Source organism: Notamacropus eugenii, chromosome X (assembly GCF_028372415.1).
Source record: "Notamacropus eugenii isolate mMacEug1 chromosome X, mMacEug1.pri_v2, whole genome shotgun sequence".
Classification (NCBI taxonomy): Eukaryota; Metazoa; Chordata; class Mammalia; order Diprotodontia; family Macropodidae; genus Notamacropus; species Notamacropus eugenii.
The window spans coordinates 102719226-102728328 of NC_092879.1; the positions used below are offsets into that span (position 1 = coordinate 102719226).

General features: G+C 51.8%; 1 long non-coding RNA gene across 2 annotated transcripts; it reads left to right on the forward strand.

The window, feature by feature from the left end:
- On the forward strand, positions 1-8894 carry LOC140515328 (uncharacterized). Of its 2 annotated transcripts, none has more exons than XR_011970945.1 (3): positions 1-120; positions 1776-2031; positions 8285-8894. It is a non-coding gene; the product is annotated as an uncharacterized lncRNA (long non-coding RNA). The 2 variants fall into 2 exon arrangements; XR_011970944.1 differs by lacking the exon at positions 1-120 and adding an exon at positions 1438-1540.
- Positions 8895-9103: the final 209 nt, after the last annotated feature.

Below are 9103 nucleotides of genomic sequence, written 5' to 3' on the forward strand. Positions count from 1 at the left end.
ACCAGACACAATGGAGAAGGAAGGTTGACAGAGAAGGAGTTGGAACTGGAGATGATGGCTGCTCCTCCTTTTTGCTATTAATTTTACCCAAAAGGGAGTCTAGGGAAGATGCTGGAGTGGGTGAGTGGCTAGGACTCCTAGCTTCCTCTTCTACACCATTCTACCCAAGGTCCGAAAATGCAAGAGAAGGTTAAGAATAAAGAATGGGGTGAGAAGGCTCTGTGAGTAGGTTGTACAAGGTTGGGGTTCTCCTCACTCTTCTGCTCCCTTTCTCTCTGTAGGGCAAAGACGAAGGAGGGAATATGGTAGAAAAGAAAAGGTGGAGAAAGAAGAGAGTGGGGATATCCTTCTCCATCTTGCTTGAGGATCACATCCCACTGAAGGGCTACAAGGGTTGTCTTCTCCTTTCCCTCTTCTGGGCTAAGGACTTAGGCTGGAACAGGAGGAAAAGGAGTAAGGGTGGGGAGGCTTTGCAGAGGAGTGGGGCACCTAACCTTAAGGCTTGTGGCTCATTGTGCTTGGGGATGGCCCAGAGGGAAGAGGCCACCTGGGTAGACTAGGAATGAATACAGGAGATGGCTCATTCCTCTTCTTCTTCCGACCCTTTTTCAAGCCAAAGGACAAAGGTGAAACCTGTTAGAAAAGGGGAAGGGTGGGGACAGAAGAAATGTGAGGGAGCAGAGGAGCAGATGAGCTTCCCCCTCATTGGGCTTGTTGATGGTGCACAGGAAGGAGTCTGACTGGGGAGGCTAGCAGAGGCTGGAGGGGTTAACTCCTCCCTCTTCTCCTCCCTTTGCCCTCATGCGCCAGTGCCTGGGCATGAAAGATGCTAGAAAGGGGGGAGGGCCAGGAAGGCTAACAGCAGTGGTGGAGGAGGGGTGAGCTTTTGGCTCCCCTCCCTCCCCCTGCCTCCCCTTCCCCTGCGCTGCTGCACGCACTGAACCAGGAATGGCACGGTGTGGGCACGGGTGGGGGGCTGGCTCTGGCTCAGATGGTGGGTGCGGGCCGGGGTGGGGGAGGAGGGCCAGGGCAACCGGGTTTCCTCGCACTCCCTCCCCTGGAGGACAGGGACTGAAGGTGGACCATGGCGGCAGCAGAGCTCAGAGGCTGGCATGTCCTGCCCTCTCAGTTGACCGCCTGGAGGGAGGAGTCTACCTGGGTGGCTGGGAGCCTCTCTCCTCCCTGGCCTTTCTGAAGCCCAGGAACAAAGATGGAACGTGCTAGAAAAGGTGGGGAGGGGAGACTTGTCGGAGGAGTGAGTGCGCTTGCGGCTCACTGGGCTCGCCTTGGCGCAGAGGGAGGAGTCTGATTGGGCAGGATCTTGGGGCTGCCTCCTCCCTGTCCTCCTCCCCGCGTCCACCCTCTTGGGAGCCAATGGTAGAGCATGGAACGTGCCAGAAAAGGGGGAAGGGAAGGGAGAGAAGGGAGGGACTTGGAGGGGGCGTGTCGAGGCGCTGCTGCTGCTGCTGCTGCTGCTGCTGCTGCTGCTGCTGCTGCTGCTGCTGCTGCTGCTGCTGCTGCTGCTGCGAGGGGAGCCTGTGTAAGGAAGGCTAGGATGAGGGCAGGGGAGAGCTTCCATTTTGCTCTCCATTCCCCCCACCCCATGCCTCCCCTTCCCCTGTGCTGCTGCACATCCCAGGAGAAAGGCTGAGGGAGGAGTCCACCTAGCCTTCTCTCCTTCGTTCCTTCCTCCCCCTGCTCAGGCTGCTGCAGGCCCTGGGAGGAAGAGTGCCTAAGGCAGCAGCCTAGTTAAGACTCCTTCTCCCCTTCTGCAGATGGTGTTGCAGCAGGGAGGAGCCTGGGAGGCTCAGTGGCAGTTCCTCTGCCTTCCTGCTGAACTCAGAATCCCGAGCCTGAGCTGGAACCAGACCTTGCCTCAGATCCTGGTTGTTGTGTGGCCCAGGGCCAGTCTCTGAGCCTCTGTTTCCTGATCTGTAAAATAAGAGCACTTTCCTTCCAGGGTTAAATGGGAAGGGTTCCCACGATGTGCCAGACATCCCGCCTAACGCCCCCCACCCTCATTAACCAAGGGTATGTATGCCCAGCTGGGTGGGGGGAGGGGAGTAAAATGGGGATCTGTCTTGTGGAGGTTTGGTCCTGAGGCATCTCCTGCTCTTGTGATCCTACCCTGCAGCTGATGCCACTGCGTGGGGGGTGGGGGAGGCGGGGGGAAGGCAGAACTTTTTTAGGGCTCGTGGCAGGACAGGGTTTGATTCTCCAGTCACACAAAGCTCCTTTCTGAGGGTCTCGGGCCCGACCATGGAGCAATGAGCAGCCTGAAGCAGGCGACTTCTCTCGAGCTCCCCGAGTTCGTGGTGGCTGAGAAGGCAGAGTGGAGGCTGAAGCAGGCTTGGCCAGAGTGGTGGTAAAGTCCAAAGCCAGCCCTGGTGATACAGCCAGAGTCAGCAGGCTGGAGCTGGCCAGGAGCTGCAGACTGCCGATTGGCGTTCTCTCTCTGTCCTCTTTCCTTCCCTCCCCTCCTGCCTTGGTCCCCACAGACTAGGGCTCCCATCTGCCAGCCTAGGGTGCAGAGACATGGGAGGGAGCTTGGCCACCAGGGTTCCTTTTGCCTTCCTTTCGCTGTGACTGTCAGGTTGGGGGTGCCCGATGTGAGGGGGGAAGATGTGGAGGAGCCTTTGTCAGCAGCCCCAATACCCCTTCTCCCTCCCCTTCCCCTGTGTTGCCTTGGGCAGTGAGGAGGCAGCACCGCCACCACCATTAATGTGGGCCTTCCCGTTCCTGAGAGTCTGGTCCTTGAAGGAGGACTGGGAGGTCTGGCTTTGGTCTTGGTGTCTCGTGCTCAGCCCTCAGCAGTGTCCCTGGTACAGGAGAAGGGCTTAGGAAGTGCTCGATTTAGTTTGATCCATGGCACTCCAGCCCAGCTGCGTTACTTGCAGACCCCTGAACCCTTCCTATACCTGCCACCTTTGGGGCACTGGGAATGTTGAACAGCCTCCCCAAAGGAGGGACACACTTTGAAGGAGACATGAACTCTACCATTTCCTCAGGTCTGGCTATCAGTAAAACAGTCCCTCCAGGGATCTGGCCAATTTCCTTGAGGGTAAAGGCTTCCAGAGGTGTCAGGTTGACCAGTGGTTGGCTGCAGCTCACCTTGCCTTTGTGACTGTCTTAGCCCTGTCTGTTCCCTATGCCTGCTGTGGCCTGCCACCCAGTCTCTGCCACAGGCTTCCCAGCCTTCCATGGTGCAGTTCCCTTCTCGCGAGAGCCTTCTCTGCTTCCCTTGGCTAGCAGAGGTGGCGTTTCATCCCGGTCTTAAAGGGGTGACTGGGATTTCCCCAGGGCTGGGGATGGGGGTAGGTGTGTGGGGAGCATTCCAAGTGGTGGGGATGGCACATCGAGGGCTTGGTACATGTTTGTCTGTAGTTGGAGGAGCACAGGGAGGGGAGCACTGTGAGGTGAGGCTAGGCTAGGCTAGGCTGGAGAGGGGGTTGGGACTTGGAACCAGATGGGGAGGGCCCTGAGGGACCTTGAGCTTGATTTTCAATTTGGGATGGACAGAAGCTGCACTGACTCATTGTCATGGCACCTTCCTTTCAACTGACACCTTGGCTCACTATGGGGGTGGGTGAGGATGGGCAGAAGGAGGGTTGGAATTCTCCTAGAAGAGCCCCTCTACAGCGATTCTACATCCCCCCTTGAACCAGGGACATGACTACTTGGCAAATGTCAAAGACAAGGAAGGGTCCCTCGTGTGCACGTATGTGTCAGCTCTTATGGTAACAGAAGACTGGAGACATAGGACTGCATGCCCATCAAGTGAGGGCAGCCAAGGAAACCAGGGTGTCTTCAGGCAAGGGCATCTCTTTCTGGGAAGCTGAGGAAGACTTGTGTGAAGGGATGCTCCTCTGAGAGAGCCGTTGCTGGAGAGGCCAACATCATGGAAAGGAGCTCGGACACTACACTTCCAAGGGACCACCAAGCCTCAGCTGTAGCCTGGTTCCCAACAACCCAGCCTGGAAGGGAAGACAGACTTACCTCTCCCCCCGCCCCCCACCCCCCCACCAGCCAGGAACGCCCAAGGGAGAGTTGTTCCTCCAGGCTTTTCACTGGGAAGTTAACGTGCCCCCAGGGTGGCAGAAATGGTGCTGTGGATAGAGCCTCGGTTTGGGGTCTGGAAGACTCGGATTCCCGAGCGCCCCCCCCCAACTCTTCTAAGCTGTGTGACCTTGGATGAGTCTCTACATTTCATGCCTCTGGGGGTACAGATTTCCCCAAATCTGGAAATGGAGGCTGTTGGACCCGATACCCTCCCAGGTCGTTTCTGGCTCTCAGGCTGGCTCTTACATGGTAGGAATGCAGAGTGAGGGTTCTGGGGCTCCTGAAGAAGGCAGAGGGGCACTGGCTCCTCAGGCAGGCCTGACTGCTCCTGAGAGGTCCAGAGACCCTTGGCCTGCCAGCTCTGCTCTGCTCCCTGTTCTGCTGCGGGGTCCCAATTCAGTGCTGCCCACCCACCAGGGCCACATCCCCACGCGCCCCGTGTCCGACCCTGTGTCCGACCCTGTGTCCGGCCCGTATGCATGCCCTCGCTCGTCGCCCCTGGCCTGTCAGTGTTCAGTCTGGGCTTGCAGGCTCGCCCTTGCTGGAGCAGAGAGGCACGGGCAGGAACACAGGCAGCAGTGCAAGGATGCGGCCCGGGCTTCATTTCTGGTGCTCTGCTGCCATCTAGTGGCCACAAACAGAGTGGCAGAAGGTGCTATCCCTTTAGCTTTCTAGAGCCCCTGTGGAGGAAGACGGTGCGAGGCCAGAACCCTTGTTTCCCTGGTCAGGAGCCTCCTTGGGCATGCCAAGTGACAGCCTGGAGGAAGAGAGCTAAGGCGGGAACAGAAAACCATGAGCTTCCAGTTCCAAGGAATACTCCCTTTGTTGTGCCAGCTCCTTGTGGGGGAGCTCTTCCGGGCTCCTCCTAACCAGTGTCCTTTGTGCCTGTGGCCAGCAGCACGACTGGGCTGTAGGCCTCAGCTGAGTCTTGGGCAAGTCCCCACTGCTTCTTGGGGACTAAACCTTGGGGAAAGGCAGCAGACGACTGTTGTGATCAAATCAGTGATGGCCTCTATTCCCTATGTCTCCAAGGAGTCACCAGCCACCTCGACGTGGACCCTCAGTGAATGATCTAGCTTTCCCAAGGACATCTCAATCTCCTTATGCCCAAAACACAACCTCTCCCATATCTCTCCTGTGTCTCTGATCCTCTTCCCCCAAATACCGTCAGCAAACCTGTCCTTCTTCCCCCCTTGCCTATTTCCCATGAGGGTCACCAGCCTTCCAGTGTCCAGGTTCAAAAACTCTGAGTCACACACTGGATTTTCCCCTCTTCCTTACCCTTGCCTCCCTGCCCCCCAGTAATCTGATGAGTAACCAAGTCATATCAATTGTTCCTCTCTATGGGCTCTCACACATAGTCCCTGCTCTCCATTCACATTGGTCACCTTAGTTCAGGACATCATCAGCTGACTTTTGCAAATGACTTCCAAATATCTTTCCCTGCTTTTCATCTCTCTCATCTCAGATACACCCTCCTAAATTGATAATTCTGAAAATACAGACCTAGGTTTTCACTCTTCTCCTCTAAAGCCTTCAGTGGCTCCCTATTGGCTCCAGGATAAAATGTAATACATGGAGTTGGAGTATTAATTAAGGACTCCTGACATTTCAGAGGGGGAAACACTTAGGTATGAGAGCTTGATGTCTTAGCATTAGAGAAAGACAAGTGAAACACCTGGGGGACACCCTAAGACCCTGAAGAGGGGAGGAGATGTAACTGACTTGTCTCTGAAATTTTGAGGACCTCTACATGTATCATTTTTCTTTTTGTAACTATCATGCTAGTTGCCACTCAGACACTATTCCACGTCCTACCTCCAGACGTTTGGCTTTGCTGTACTGCCTCCTCTGCTTCATTTTCCTTAGAATGCCTAGCTTTTGGAGAGGAATTTGGACCTGTGCCCTAAGGGTTTTAAAACTTTGCATACTCTTTGATCCAGCAATAGCACTACTAGGTTTGCATCTCACAGAGACTTTTAAAAAGGGAAAAGGACCCATTTGTACAGAAAATATTTACTGCAGCTCTTTTTGTGGTGGCAATGAACTGGAAATTGAGGGGATGTTCACCAACTGGGGCATGGCTGAACAAATTGTGGTATAGGATTGTGATGGAGTACTGCTGTCCTTCAAGAAATGATGAGCAGACGGATTTCAGAAAAACTTGGAATTACTTACATGAACTGATGCAGAGCCGAACCAGGGGAACATTGTACAGTACCAGCAACACTGGATGATGATTGTCTGTGAATAACTTAGCTATTCTTATCTATTCAATGGTCTAAAACAATTCCAAAGGACTCATGATGAAAAATACTCTCTGCCTCCAGAGAAAGAACTGATGTAATGTGAATGCAGATCAAAGCGCACTTTTTGACTTTGTTCATTTTTTTTCATGTTTTTCCCCCTTTGGATCTGTGTCTTCTTTCACAACATGACTAATCCTGTAGTATGTTTCACATGATTGAATATACATCACCTACATCAAATTGCTTACCTTCTCAGGGAGGAGGCAAATAAAGGAGGGCAAAAATGTGGAACTCAAAATTAAAAAAAAGAATGTTAAAAATTATCTTTACATGTAATTGGGGAGAAATAAAATATTATATAGAAACAATAATGCCTAGACTCCTTTGAAGCACAGCTCACCGTGATTGGCTGATTGCCCCAAGTGTTGACTGTTCTCTCCCTCTTGAGATGATGTCGTTTAGTTTGTCATTTTGGTTTTCTTTTTGTCGTTCTCGTCCATGCTGCTCCTCAACAGTCAGTAGAGTATGACCTTTTGACACCGGGGGCCATTTCCTGTTTGGCTTTCTATCCCGTGTTTAATGTAGTGCTCAGCACCTAGCACTCACTCAGCATCTCTTTGCTGTCTTCACTGGACATCTCCTCACTAGTTTTTGAAGGAAAGGTTAAAAATTCTAAAGGAACTTCTCTGATGGGAGAAATAGGGCTAGTGAGCAGTTCCCATAAAAAGATCCAGGAGCTTGATGTGGGCTGCCAGCTTCCCAGGAGTCCGCAGCAGGAGATGGCGGCCACAAAAGTTTTCCTCTTCTCCCTAGGACTGTGCACTGTACATGGCAAACACTGAATATTGGCCTGTCCCTGAATTTCAGTTGAGCTTTCTGAGTTCCTTTCATGTGATCAAGAGTATTGTATCTGCACATGCGCTCTTCTTCAACCATTCCATTTCTTGGCTTCAAGCATTTTTATCCTCATCAGAAAAACTCAGTTAGTCAATAAACATCATGCACCTACTTTGTACTGGGTCCTTTGCTAACCACTGGGGGCGTAAAGTCAGAAGACAATTCTTACCATCAAGGCGCTCACTGTCTAATGGGGGACATAACGTGACACTGAGTGATGTATAAACAAGTTATTAGATAGAGTAAATTGGAGGGAAGGAATCGAAGAGAGGTGTTAGGGTTAAGGGGGAGCAGGAACGTCTTTCGGGACAAAGTGGGATTTTAGCTGGGACTTGAAGGAAGTCAACAAAGCCAGGAGGAGGGAGATACTTCCAGACATGGGGGACAGCCAGGGAAAATTCCCAGAGTTGAGAGATGAAATGTCTTGTTCGTGGAGCAGCAGGGAGGCCAGTCTTACTGAATCAAAGAGGACTTGGTACAGAGTAAGGTATAAGAGGACTAGAAAGGTAGGAGAGGGCTAGGTTAATGAAGGACTTTGAATATCAAGCAGAGGACTTTATATTTGATCCCGGAGGTGATAGGGAGCCACTGGAGTTTAACATTAAGGGGATGAAATGGTTTGATATGGATGAGGATCCAGCAAAAGAGACTGAGGAGTGGTCAGATAGGTAGGTGAAGAAGTAGGAGTGAATAGTGCACTGAAAACCTAAAGAGTGTCCAGGAAAAGATGGTGATCAACATTGTCAGTGCTGCAGAGAAATCAAGGAGGATTGGGCCTGAGAAAGAGTCATTGGATTTGGCAGGAAAGATGAAATGGGGAGTTGGAATATGTCCAGACCACCTAACATGGAGGCACCTCTACCTACATTGTAGGCAGGAGTAGCCTCCTTCAATTGGCTGCAGAGGCACAACAGGTTCTTTCCTTCTGTGTCTAGAGGGGGACGATCACACACAGTTGACCCACAGCATGGGCACCTCCAGAAAAAGGCCGCACCTTCTCTCTTCTACTTTTACCCTGAGACTTCAAGATGTGAACTTTGAGGTGTTTATTTCTATTCAGTGTCATTTCTTCTTTTCAGTTTCAGGTGCCAGAATTGGAAGCTTGAACCAAGGTGCCTTTGGAGCCAGGATTCCAAGTGGGATGTTGTAGCCTTCCATCTGGGAAGGAAAGGCTAGAGAAGTCAGGGTCCTTGGTCCTCAAGGCTGAGGGGGATTTGGGCTTTACCCTTGGAATTTGGGACACTACTGTATAATCACTGAGCTAAACTGTGAACTTTATTCCCATTCCCTTCTCAGAGACTGAGGTGGAATGGGATGGGGCAGGGGAGATTATGTTTCCTTTGTGTGGCAGAGTACGTTTGGGGGAAGAAAGAGGCTGTTGCTTCAGCATAAAAACCAAGTTGCTAAACAAGATGCAAGTGCTTATGAGGAAGCGGGAAATTATAAAGAAAATGAGGGGCAAGGGCAAGGAATTGGCAGATGTAACGGGAGCGGAGAATCACACGGGGAGGCTATGCATTCTAGATAGGCTGTACGTTCTCTGGTACCCAGTCAATGGGGAGACAGGGGAGGGAAATACGAATTGAGAATAGGGAATAAAAAGCTGTGTAGTTGACTCAATGGCTTCGCCTACTTGTTAGGCGCCAGCTATTGCAAGAATATTAAATAAAAGTCCTTCCTAAGCCACCAGCAGCTTCTCGGAGTTCTTGGTAAGATGCTTGTTTCTTATGTGCTTTTATATTTGTGATTATACCTTTGAAGCAAACATTCTGCTGTAGGAGTTAATCTGTTAGTGGTTAAATGGATTTAGGATTCAGGGGCCCCACTCCCTACAATTGAGGGAACAGTAGAAATGGAGTCTAGGGAGCTTTGATGCCCCCCAGTCCCCTTAAGGGGAC